Source organism: Glycine max, chromosome 18 (genome assembly GCF_000004515.6).
Source record: "Glycine max cultivar Williams 82 chromosome 18, Glycine_max_v4.0, whole genome shotgun sequence".
In the NCBI taxonomy this organism is placed as follows: Eukaryota; Viridiplantae; Streptophyta; class Magnoliopsida; order Fabales; family Fabaceae; genus Glycine; species Glycine max.
Window position 1 is genome coordinate 16,331,649 of NC_038254.2, and position 10,270 is coordinate 16,341,918.

General features: G+C 35.0%; 1 pseudogene; it reads right to left on the reverse strand.

The window, feature by feature from the left end:
• Positions 1 to 645: 645 nt before the first annotated feature.
• LOC100799013 (alpha-amylase 3, chloroplastic-like) lies at positions 646 to 9,845 on the reverse strand (annotated as a pseudogene).
• Positions 9,846 to 10,270: the final 425 nt, after the last annotated feature.

Genomic DNA, 10,270 nt, shown 5'->3' on the forward strand with positions numbered 1-10,270 from the left:
CAGTTATTTGTAAGCCCCGCTTGTTTGGTATAAAATATATTGAAAGAAAAAGGAAACTCAGGATAAATTTTTTATTTTGGGTAGATATTTTCTAATTGAAGAATTTTTAAAATAAAAGAAATAAAATGATAAGATATCATGAAATTGTCATCTCTTATTCATTTATATAAACACTATATACTCTCTTAATTCAAAATTTAAAACTTTACACTCCCTTTTCTTTTCTTCAAAACCCCGCATCCAAATTTTCTCCAATACATTGCCATCTAGATCCGGAAACCTGAAGAATTATGTACCATCAATGGCGGAGAATTATGTACTATCAATGGCAGTTTTATACATTCTTGCCATACTATCTAAATATTGTATGCTTTGTAAACATAATAATGTATATATAATATGAAGGCTTTCTAATTTCACATTTGCCAGCATTTTGACTGAACCCCTGCAAGCTTCTCACTATAATATTGTTTCAATGCAGCATATATACGTTCAACAACAGTGATACATTTCAACTCACTTCAATTGTAGCTTGCCATACCATCATCTACTCTTCTGTCTTTATACTTGTCTTCCAAGAAACATATACAAGGTGGGTGGTGATTTTCCAAAGGAACATACACTTTAAACATACAAACAATTATATTATGATGCCTCCCAAATCTTATAGTGTCTTCCCTCCAAAGCTGAGGACCATCTTTGGGATCCACTAGGTGGTTCAAAATGACCAGGTCCAATCTTCATAGCAACTTTGTCATTTACGATAGCAGCATAAACATCCCTTTCTGCCTTGCAAATTTTAAGCTTAAAACAAGAGAAGACAGAGGTGAGTGTTCCATTAACAATATCAATGTTTGTATGTTATATAATGAGGATCTTCAGATTTTGATGAAGAGAAACTATAATGTAAGCATGCATATGGTTACACATCAAACACCAAGAAAAACAAATAGCATGCATTTCAAGTTTTAACTGTTAGCACTAAGAGATAGTTGCCGCCAAAACATAGATACATTCTCAAGGAATATTGCAAGCAGAGATTTTCATTTTCTTTTCCATCATTGTTGCCATTGCCATATATATTATGATTAGTAATTAGTTAACTCTTTTAACCTAAGTTCATAGCCAAAACATGCTTTGTGATAGAACCCCATCACTGTAGGAGAAGCAAGTTTGACAAGGGAATAGAAACTCCAGATAGTGAGGATAATGTGAGAAAGAGGCGTGGAATGCAGATTTGGGCTGCAACAAACTAGCGTTGGCAAGAATGAAGGAACAGTTATGAGCAAAGTAAAGCCTTAAAGAAGGCATAAAGGGGCTGGCGCTGAAGAGTTTTGTGGAAATTAAGGTTTTGGAAACAGCTTACACTCTACAGATTATTGTCATTCTATATTTTCCTTTTCCGGTTTGAAAGAATTATGCTTTATTTTCCCTCGGTTTCTGGTATCTGTTAGTTTCAGTGACAGTGACTTTCATTAAATAATGCTATGATATTTCAGTTCTGATTTTCAGTTTCCATGACTTTGGCATGCAAAGAAAAAGTTCCTCATCATCCACCCCAGAGAATATCCACTTAAACAATACTATGTAGTACATAAGAGAATATTCTGATGCTCACTACTCCTGCAGTTATTGAAAGTCGAAACATTCAAGTTGAGTGCTTACAGAGTGAAGAATCCCTTAGGTTGTAACATCAAATGCATCAGCAGTAGCATTGATCCAGTCAACGATCCTCTGCCCATGTGCATCTTGATTATGATCCATTTCTCCATATGTATAACCAAGGGAATCCCAGTACTCTCCTACCGCAAAGTATGGTTCACTTGCTTCTAGGTAGTCCTTTACATAACCACCCCAAAATCCTCTGACAAAGTCAAGCCTCCACCCATCATACCCAATTTCTTCCCTGAAAAGTAAACAACATTAGAAAAAAAAAAATGCAATTATTGTAAATACTTCAACGCAATGGAAATAAAGGGGGGTAAAAATTTTATTAACAAGCATCACAGAAACATAATATATGTTGAAATTATAGGGAATAGGGATTTAGGTAGAGAATGAGGGAAAATATATATAAGGGACAATGAATCATATTCTCCAACATTTACTAGACTACTAGAGTGATAAAAAAAAGTACTTACCCTTATTTATTTACTAGACTCCTAAGTCCAATTAAATAAGAAATCAAATCATGAAATATGCAAACCAGTCTTAAGAGATCGTCTATTATACTTTAAATACTCTTAATTAGAATAATATTTTGAGATATTTTCTAGATATTCTAGAAGAGTGCAACAAGGGGGAAAAAGGGCAAATAAGTATGAATATAGGATAAAAGGAAAGAATCAACTGAGTTCACGGACAGCAAAATAAAAGATTAGTTATCAATTCCAAGTAGTGGCATAGAGTCATATCCCAAAACCACTATAGCAGTTAGCAACATGGCCATTATATTGAAGATTATAGATACAAAAATAATCTATAATTTATACTATACACATATAAATGGTTAAAAAAATCCAAAATTAAAGATCTATTCATAATATTCATAATTAATAATCAAAAAGTCATAGTTAACATATATTCACCATTAACTTAAGCTATAACTAACAATGAGATAAATGAGAACATAGGAATGAAGTTAAAAGAAAAATAGATAGATGATAGGGAAAAAGAAAAGAGGGCAGTGACAAAAAAAAAATAGTGGAATGTTATGAATTGTGAAGAACACACTACACAAAAAACAAAGATGTCTTGTATATGTCATAGTTATTGGTTAAGTTGCAGCAGCCAAGAAAGGCCCTGACATCTCTACTTTATTTTTTGAACAGAAAAACAGATGGTGTAGTTGAGCTTAGCCAGAAAATGAATGGGCATGGCCAGAAAAGGGGTGAGTAAGGTAAAATTGGGGTTTGGCTATCCTCTGCGATTGACTGCTATTTAGTCCCAATTTTGGACACTATTCACATAATGCAAAAACACTGCACAATGAGTTTCCTATAGAGGCCAGAAGGACACTTCAACACAGACACTTCTTAACATAGCAATGAAGTAAATAAATAAAAGGCATTATTTTTTTATATTTTAATTTTAATTTTTAACATTATATTGTAAGCTGTATTTTGTAATGTTATAAAGAAAACATGATTTTTTTCTATAAAACTAAAATCTCTAAATGTCCATCCATACAGAAGTGTTGACTGGAGTGTTTGAGCGAACAGAGGGTTTGGCTATAAGTATTCAAGCCAAGAAGAAATATTTTTTAATTGGACAATTAGTTAGGAGTATTAAGCACATATCATACAGGTGTCAATGTCAGAAACATATCTAACCATTCAAACACAGCAAATCAACCAGGAGCATCTGTGCTTCATATTCCTTAAGAGAAACATTAGATAATGCTATAATCCCACTCTGTATAGGTTTTCCAAAATGGTATCAGCAGCAAGTCAGCACAAATTTAGACATACTGTTAGTGCAGCCCATAGTCAACACTGTCCTTGGAAGACACACAACAACAAAAGGGGGAAAAATTAAAAGAAATTGAAGAAATGGTATCAGTAAAAATAGTTACTTATGACCATAGATGAGGCACTGTTTGGAACCAAGTGTTTCCAGTATTAAGGGTCTACTATAGGAAGAAAAGGAACAACATAATGTAGTGGGTAGTTAAGGGGGCGGGTCTGTTTAACTGATAGGTGTATTAGAGTGGGTCTTATAAATAGCTTTGTACTCTGTATAGGGATCACTTCTGATAATTGAAACACAAACTGTTTTCAGTGTAAAGGGATTTTCCCTTGGCAGAGCAGGATAATAGAAATTCTCTCTGATCTTCTCTCTTTCTTTCTCTTTCTTTTCTCTTTCTTTTCCCTTTCTCCCACTCTCATTACACAGTCAGGTTTGAGGACCTACCAATTGGTCCGAGTCAAGCCAGTGTGCACCGCGACCATGGAATATATGAAGGAGATGCTGGAGTCATCGATGGAGTACATGAAGAAGTTGGCCTCGCAACATACTACACAACTTGCGGAGTTGACAGAAAATATCACAGCAACAGCGGAGATCAATAAGATGCTCAAGAAGGTATCAATTGGGAAGATGATGTCGACGAAGAGGACAGTAAAACAAGGGACAATGGCACATCAACCAGTCATAAGAAAACCAATGTCACTGATATGGCAGAGATTATTTCCAAGATTGGCAGCAGAAGTCACAAATGGGCAAGAAAGTAGAATTACCCAGCTTTGAAGGGCACGCCCATTCAGGTGGATCACAAGAGCTGAGAAATTATTTGAGGTTCAACAAATTCCTATTGCTGAGAAGCTTTGTGATTAAGGAGCGTCAATTCATTGGTTTTGTTTTTGGTGCCAAAAGAACCCTAACTCGTCATGGGATTCTTTCACCTTGGATCTGATTCAAAGGCTTGGTGATAGAACAGGGGGTGGTGTGTTTGAAAAATTGGCAACAATTAAACAAGAGTCGATTGAAGAGTATGTGTGAGGGTTCGAAATCTTGGTTGCCCAAGCTGGGTCGTTATCAGAGGAGCAACTCTTGGGTTATTTTCTTGGAGGTCTTCGGCCAGAATTACGCAGCAAGGTACGCATTCATGATTTCAAAGGCAATCGAACTTGCAAGAGATTTAGAAGAAGATTTCAGATTGACACAAAAATTGGGAGGTTCAAGATTCTGAGGAAATTCTTTTTCCTCTGCTCGTTCAAATTTTCGGTTTCCAAGCGGTGGCAGTTTGATGAAGGCCAATTTTCCAGATTCGGTCACTGGGTCTAGTGTTGCCAAGAATCAAATTCCAGTGGAGCAAAGAGGGTTGTTAGGAGCTGGTAAAGGTCCCCAATTAAATCTGGGATCTCGAACAGGTAACTCTGTCTTTTCCAGGGACAGTTTGAAAGGGACCAGGCAGCTCCCCTATCATGAATACGTGAAACGGAGGGATGAAGGCAAATGTTATCCTTGTGGCGGAAATTATTCTCCAGGACATCGTTGCCTAGCCAAGAATTTACAGGTTTTGATTCTCGGGGAGGATGAAGTAGAAGAGAAGGAGATAGAAAATACGCATTTGGAGGCTAGTAAAAGCGCCAAAGGTGAGTTAGGAAGTGGGGAGGAGTTTGAGATAATTGAAACACAAACTGTCTTCACACTGTAAAGGGATTTTCCCTTGGCAGAGCAAGATAATAGAAATTCTCCGATCTTCTCTCTTTCTTTCTCTTTCTTTTCCCTTTCTCCCTCTCTCATTACACAGTCTGGTTTGAGGACCTATCAGGCACATTCTCAAATTTGAAAACCTTCAAGCTTCGATGAAAACATGGTAGCATAACCCTTCAGCCTCCTAAAAACAACTCATGTTTTTACATAAACAAATGTTTTACTAAGAAAATATGTGTAGCACATGAAACTAGTACGTTGTCTGATTAGTTAAGCCACATTCTGAAACACAGCTTCCAACAGAAAAGTTTACAAAAATCTAGAAAATGGTTTAATGTCAAGTTTTATATCAAATTGTGTTAGTTCTCTGGCATAGCCTCTTTAGAAATGAAACCATGAATCATAAACAATAGAATTATAATGTATGAAGTAGCAAACTGGCTGGATATATTCTTATCTGACAACATTTTGTGGTCATTGTAAGGTTTTAAAAATTAGGATCTGGATTACAAACCTCATCCAGCATAACCATTCTTTAAGATCCTTTCTCACAAAGTCCTATGAATGATCAATGTTTGGAGCAGCATGAAAATTGTCTCCAGTACTCTTGTTGCCCCTCCCCTGCATGGCAGAAAGACTATATATTATGCATATCAGATTCACCCAGAAAGATAAACGTATCATTGTATGACACACTAACAACAAAAGGAGTTGTGAGTTTCATATTAGGTTGTTTACTTAACAAGATGGTAAGATTACCAAACATAAACATGAAATAAACTATTTGCAACGTGTCTCTTAATTCTTTTACCAATAAACTATTAAACTTCAATCAGTAGTTTTCAAATGTACATATTCAATTCTTTTAGTATGATTACCAATACTGAGTAAAGAGCAAAGTACATATCCAAAACCCTCGTCTACCTGAAAATATGAATCATCAGCTACAATTGCACGATCATCCCAGTTGACATGACCTCCAAATATGTTCCAAATACCATTCTGGTTCTTAAAGTGAGCACAGCGGTGATTTAAAACAGCATATCCAAGAACTTTGATTCCAACTTCATGAAAAATTTTCACCACATCGTTCAGTTCATCAATAGTTCCACATTTGAAATATTAAATAAAACATAACAGTTCATGTCCAAGTACCTTTTCGAGGAGATGTACAATTATGTTACATCCTGAGACATCTTATTCTTTTCTCTTTTCATGCAATGTGTAAATTAGAACATAAAAGAATGTTGCCATCAACTCAAGTCAATCAGTGACTAAAATATTTGAAGGCGCAGTACATGTAAGAGTAAACGGAGTAACTAAAATAAACCTTTAGAATAAAAGGATGCATGAATATCATGCATTCAATATTTCAATCATAATCCAGATATATTCATCATCACTTATAAACATACATCTGTATTTAGAAAAGGAACTGCAGTAAAGTACAAGTTTAGGGTAGAGGGTAAAATGCACTGGGGTTGCTGGAATTATTTAGATATAAAATGTTGAACATTAAGTAGATTAAATTGTTAAAACAATGGCTAAGACACCTTGAAAAATAGAATATAGATTTGAGTTCAAGAAAACACTGTACATAACTAAAGGTAGGACAAGAACAAAAGATTAATCCTTGAGATATTGGCACAACATACAGTCTTAATTTTTATAGTCCAATAAGAGCAAATCACATAATGTGATTTTTTTACTACAATTTTAAAAATGATGGGAAATTCAAGTTCAAAATCCTATGGAATTATTTGAGTATAGAAACATCTTCCTTGAATATGTCAAAGACAATAGCATCACCAACAGAGCAATAGTATCGAAATATATTTCATAAGCTACAGCAGTGCTAAAACATTTAAAAAAGAAGACAGCTCGTCAGAACTCTACCTGTAATTTAGTTCTTAAAGCTCTGTCCTTAAATGCTATTGTTTCTGGTGGATGAGGAGCAGGTGGAATTTCCCACCACTTCAAATTATCCCTGCAAACACCCCAGTGAAGGAGAATATCTCCAGGTATATCTGTTTAATATAAAATATTGTTAGCTGTCTCAGAGCAATTCCTAATGGAAGTTATCGACAACAACTTCCTTGGTAATTGGTAGCTCTACATAGAAACCTTCTAGTTGACTATTTTCCACTTTTGTATTTCTGGATCCACTGTTGTCATCTTGAACTTTGTCATGTGTTGCTTCTGACTTGAGGAGAATGTTAGATATCTGCCCCAAAGGCCCCTAGGAGAGGAAAGACCATGAAACGTGTTTCAGTTCAAGCTCACCAAAATAATGGTGTGAGGACACACCAAAAAGGATTAAAAGATTAAATTGAAAAGAAAAAGAGAGCCCCTAACACATTATAAACTCAAATTATGATCATTTCAAAATTAAGTAGATAACTGGCTCATTATTGCAAATGTTGTCAGAACAAATATTGAATGCAAGATGATGTTAGGATATAACCAGGTTTCATTCTTCTTACAAAATAAACATTGTTACTTTTCCCATAATGTGGAATACAAAATTGAAATACATATCAAATGGCAAAGATTTTCTTTTCTTTCTCTTTTCTTTGCTGCAATATATTTTATGCCTGTTCACTGATCACTCTACTGTTCATTATATATAAGTATCTTAAGAAAAAAGTTTCTCATTTCTTGAAGTTGAAGATAGCATACATAAACATGAACCAGTTGGAACTATGGGCTATAATGTATAATAGAATTATGATTTATTTGACACAGTCTAAAAGCCATGAAATAGTATAAATTTCAAAAAAGAGATAAAATAGAAAAAACTGCAGAAGCAAAAAAGATCGCAACATATATGGTTTCAAAAAACCTGGCCACAAACTAAAGCCTTTTTTTGGTCCAATTATATTTGCATTGTCCTTAAGGTAGTTGACCAGAGGAACCTTGAAATCTCTTCCTTTGTGTTGATACCAAGCACCAGTTTCCTCATCCTGCAACGCATCAACAAGGCCACTCAAATCAGAAAGAAGGAATAAGTAATGAAAGGGAGGGGGAAATTTGATCAAAAGGTTCTTTAGGTCAACCAAATATTCAACATAAGAACTATCTCCAACTGCTAACTGTAAGAAATATAAACCTTGAGAACAAAATTAATCGCTGAAATATCATTGTTGGGTTTAAGATCAATCTTGACTTCATGTAAAATATCTCCTTCAGTGGATGACAATGATTTCTTCATAGGTGTCTCTATTGCATAGTCCTGAAATTTTCACTTCACACTCAAACTTTCTGCATGGCAATAATGAACATGGGCCAAATGTGAGAGCATGAGAAGTCAAGAAGCCATTGTCTACCTTAATAGGAATAGATCCAGGGGGAATAGGGGCTATCATATCAAGAGGAGGTTGATCCCATTCACTGCAGAATCAAACTTACACCTTAATCATATATCTTCATTGGATCATTAATATTAAGATTAAGCTAATACCATGATGCAAAACATAAAGCACAATCATGAATCACCACATATCTCAAAATCAAAATGAAAGCTAATTCAAACACCTTATTTAACATGATGTACCTTCCAACATCATCCACACGAGAAACTCCCCAGTGAAGAATCCATTTCCCTGATAGATTGCAACCCTTGTAAGCTTCCAATTTCCCAAATCCTTCCCCCCGATCCAATCTCGCAAAGATCTTTCCCTCCACCTGCAAATTCCATCACAATCAACACAAAAATCCATCAATGCCAAACACCACACTATGTCTACTAAAAGACAAAAAGGAAAAGGAAAAGGCCTTTTAAGTTCTGGATATTCCCCCTTTTTAAGCAAATACAAGTATGAAGAAACTATTTGATACTTTTACAGTATTTCCATTCTGTCTGATTGGTCAGAGAACAAAGGAAAACAAAAGAAAACGTGACAACCCCAAAAGAGTGCATATCAACAACAACAATCATGCTGATCCGAACTTTTACCCCTTGGGACAAAAAAAAGGTACAGAACAAAATTCTAACACCCTTCAACTTCTCCACTATTTTCTCAAAAAAAAAATTACAATTTCTCTTCTGGGTATTCCCAAAACTCTATAAACCAAACACCACTCCAAGAAAAAAAAAAGTGAGAAGACAAAAGAGAGACCAGTTCGGTTGATGGGGAAAATCTGGTCGAATAAGACATCAGAGGACTGAAGGGACTCGAGGGTATCAGTGTTAGCTGCAAAAGCCTCAAACTTTGGAGTGTGAAACTTGTGGAGTTTGCAAGAGGCAAAGCTATAGTTACAGCTGTTGTTGGAGTTGAAGAGGGTGAGAGTGGAAGAAGAAGTGAGAGAGAATGGCTTTGGCTTGGAACGGTGAATGGAGGGTTCTCTTTCTCTTGTGAAGTAGTGGTTGAAGCTGAAGAGAGGAGTGGTAGTGGTGGAGATGCTCATGGTATGTACAATGATGGTTCCTTTTGCAAGGAAATGGGAATGAAAGAGGTTGCAGAAACAGAAGAAACAGCTTTGTATGTTTTGTTGGATTGCACCAACTTGGTGGTGTGGACAGAAATGTTTTTTCGAATTAAAGAATTATTATTAAGAATAATATATTACGTGCTCTTTTCAAAAATTTCCCTCTTGGCTTCTTGGGGTGGAATGGTGGATGACATTGATTTTGATTTTTTTCTTCTTCTTTTGTGAGCAAAAAGGAAAGAACCAGGACATCACCGAACACCTCGATGAACTCAAACTACATTAATTCAATTAATAATTGCATGTTTGATTCTCCATTGTAAATTTAGTGTGTTGTGTTTGGTACTTTTTAAGACAAAACCATATTAAACAATACTTAAAAACATAGAAGCTACACATAGATGCTTAAGGAGACGTGAATCGTTTGTAATGTGATGGATAACCAAACACATAGACATAGTTACCTAATTCTTTTAAGCCCAAATTATCTAAACAGAAGTCCATAACACATTTATTTATATTTGACAAAGAATTATGAGAAAATAAGTTACCTAATTTTTTTAAGCCCAAATTATCTAAACAGAAGTCCATAACATATTTATTTATACTTGACAAAGAATTATGAGAAAATAAGTTATATACATGTAAAATAATTTTATATTATCATTTAATTATAATTTATCAT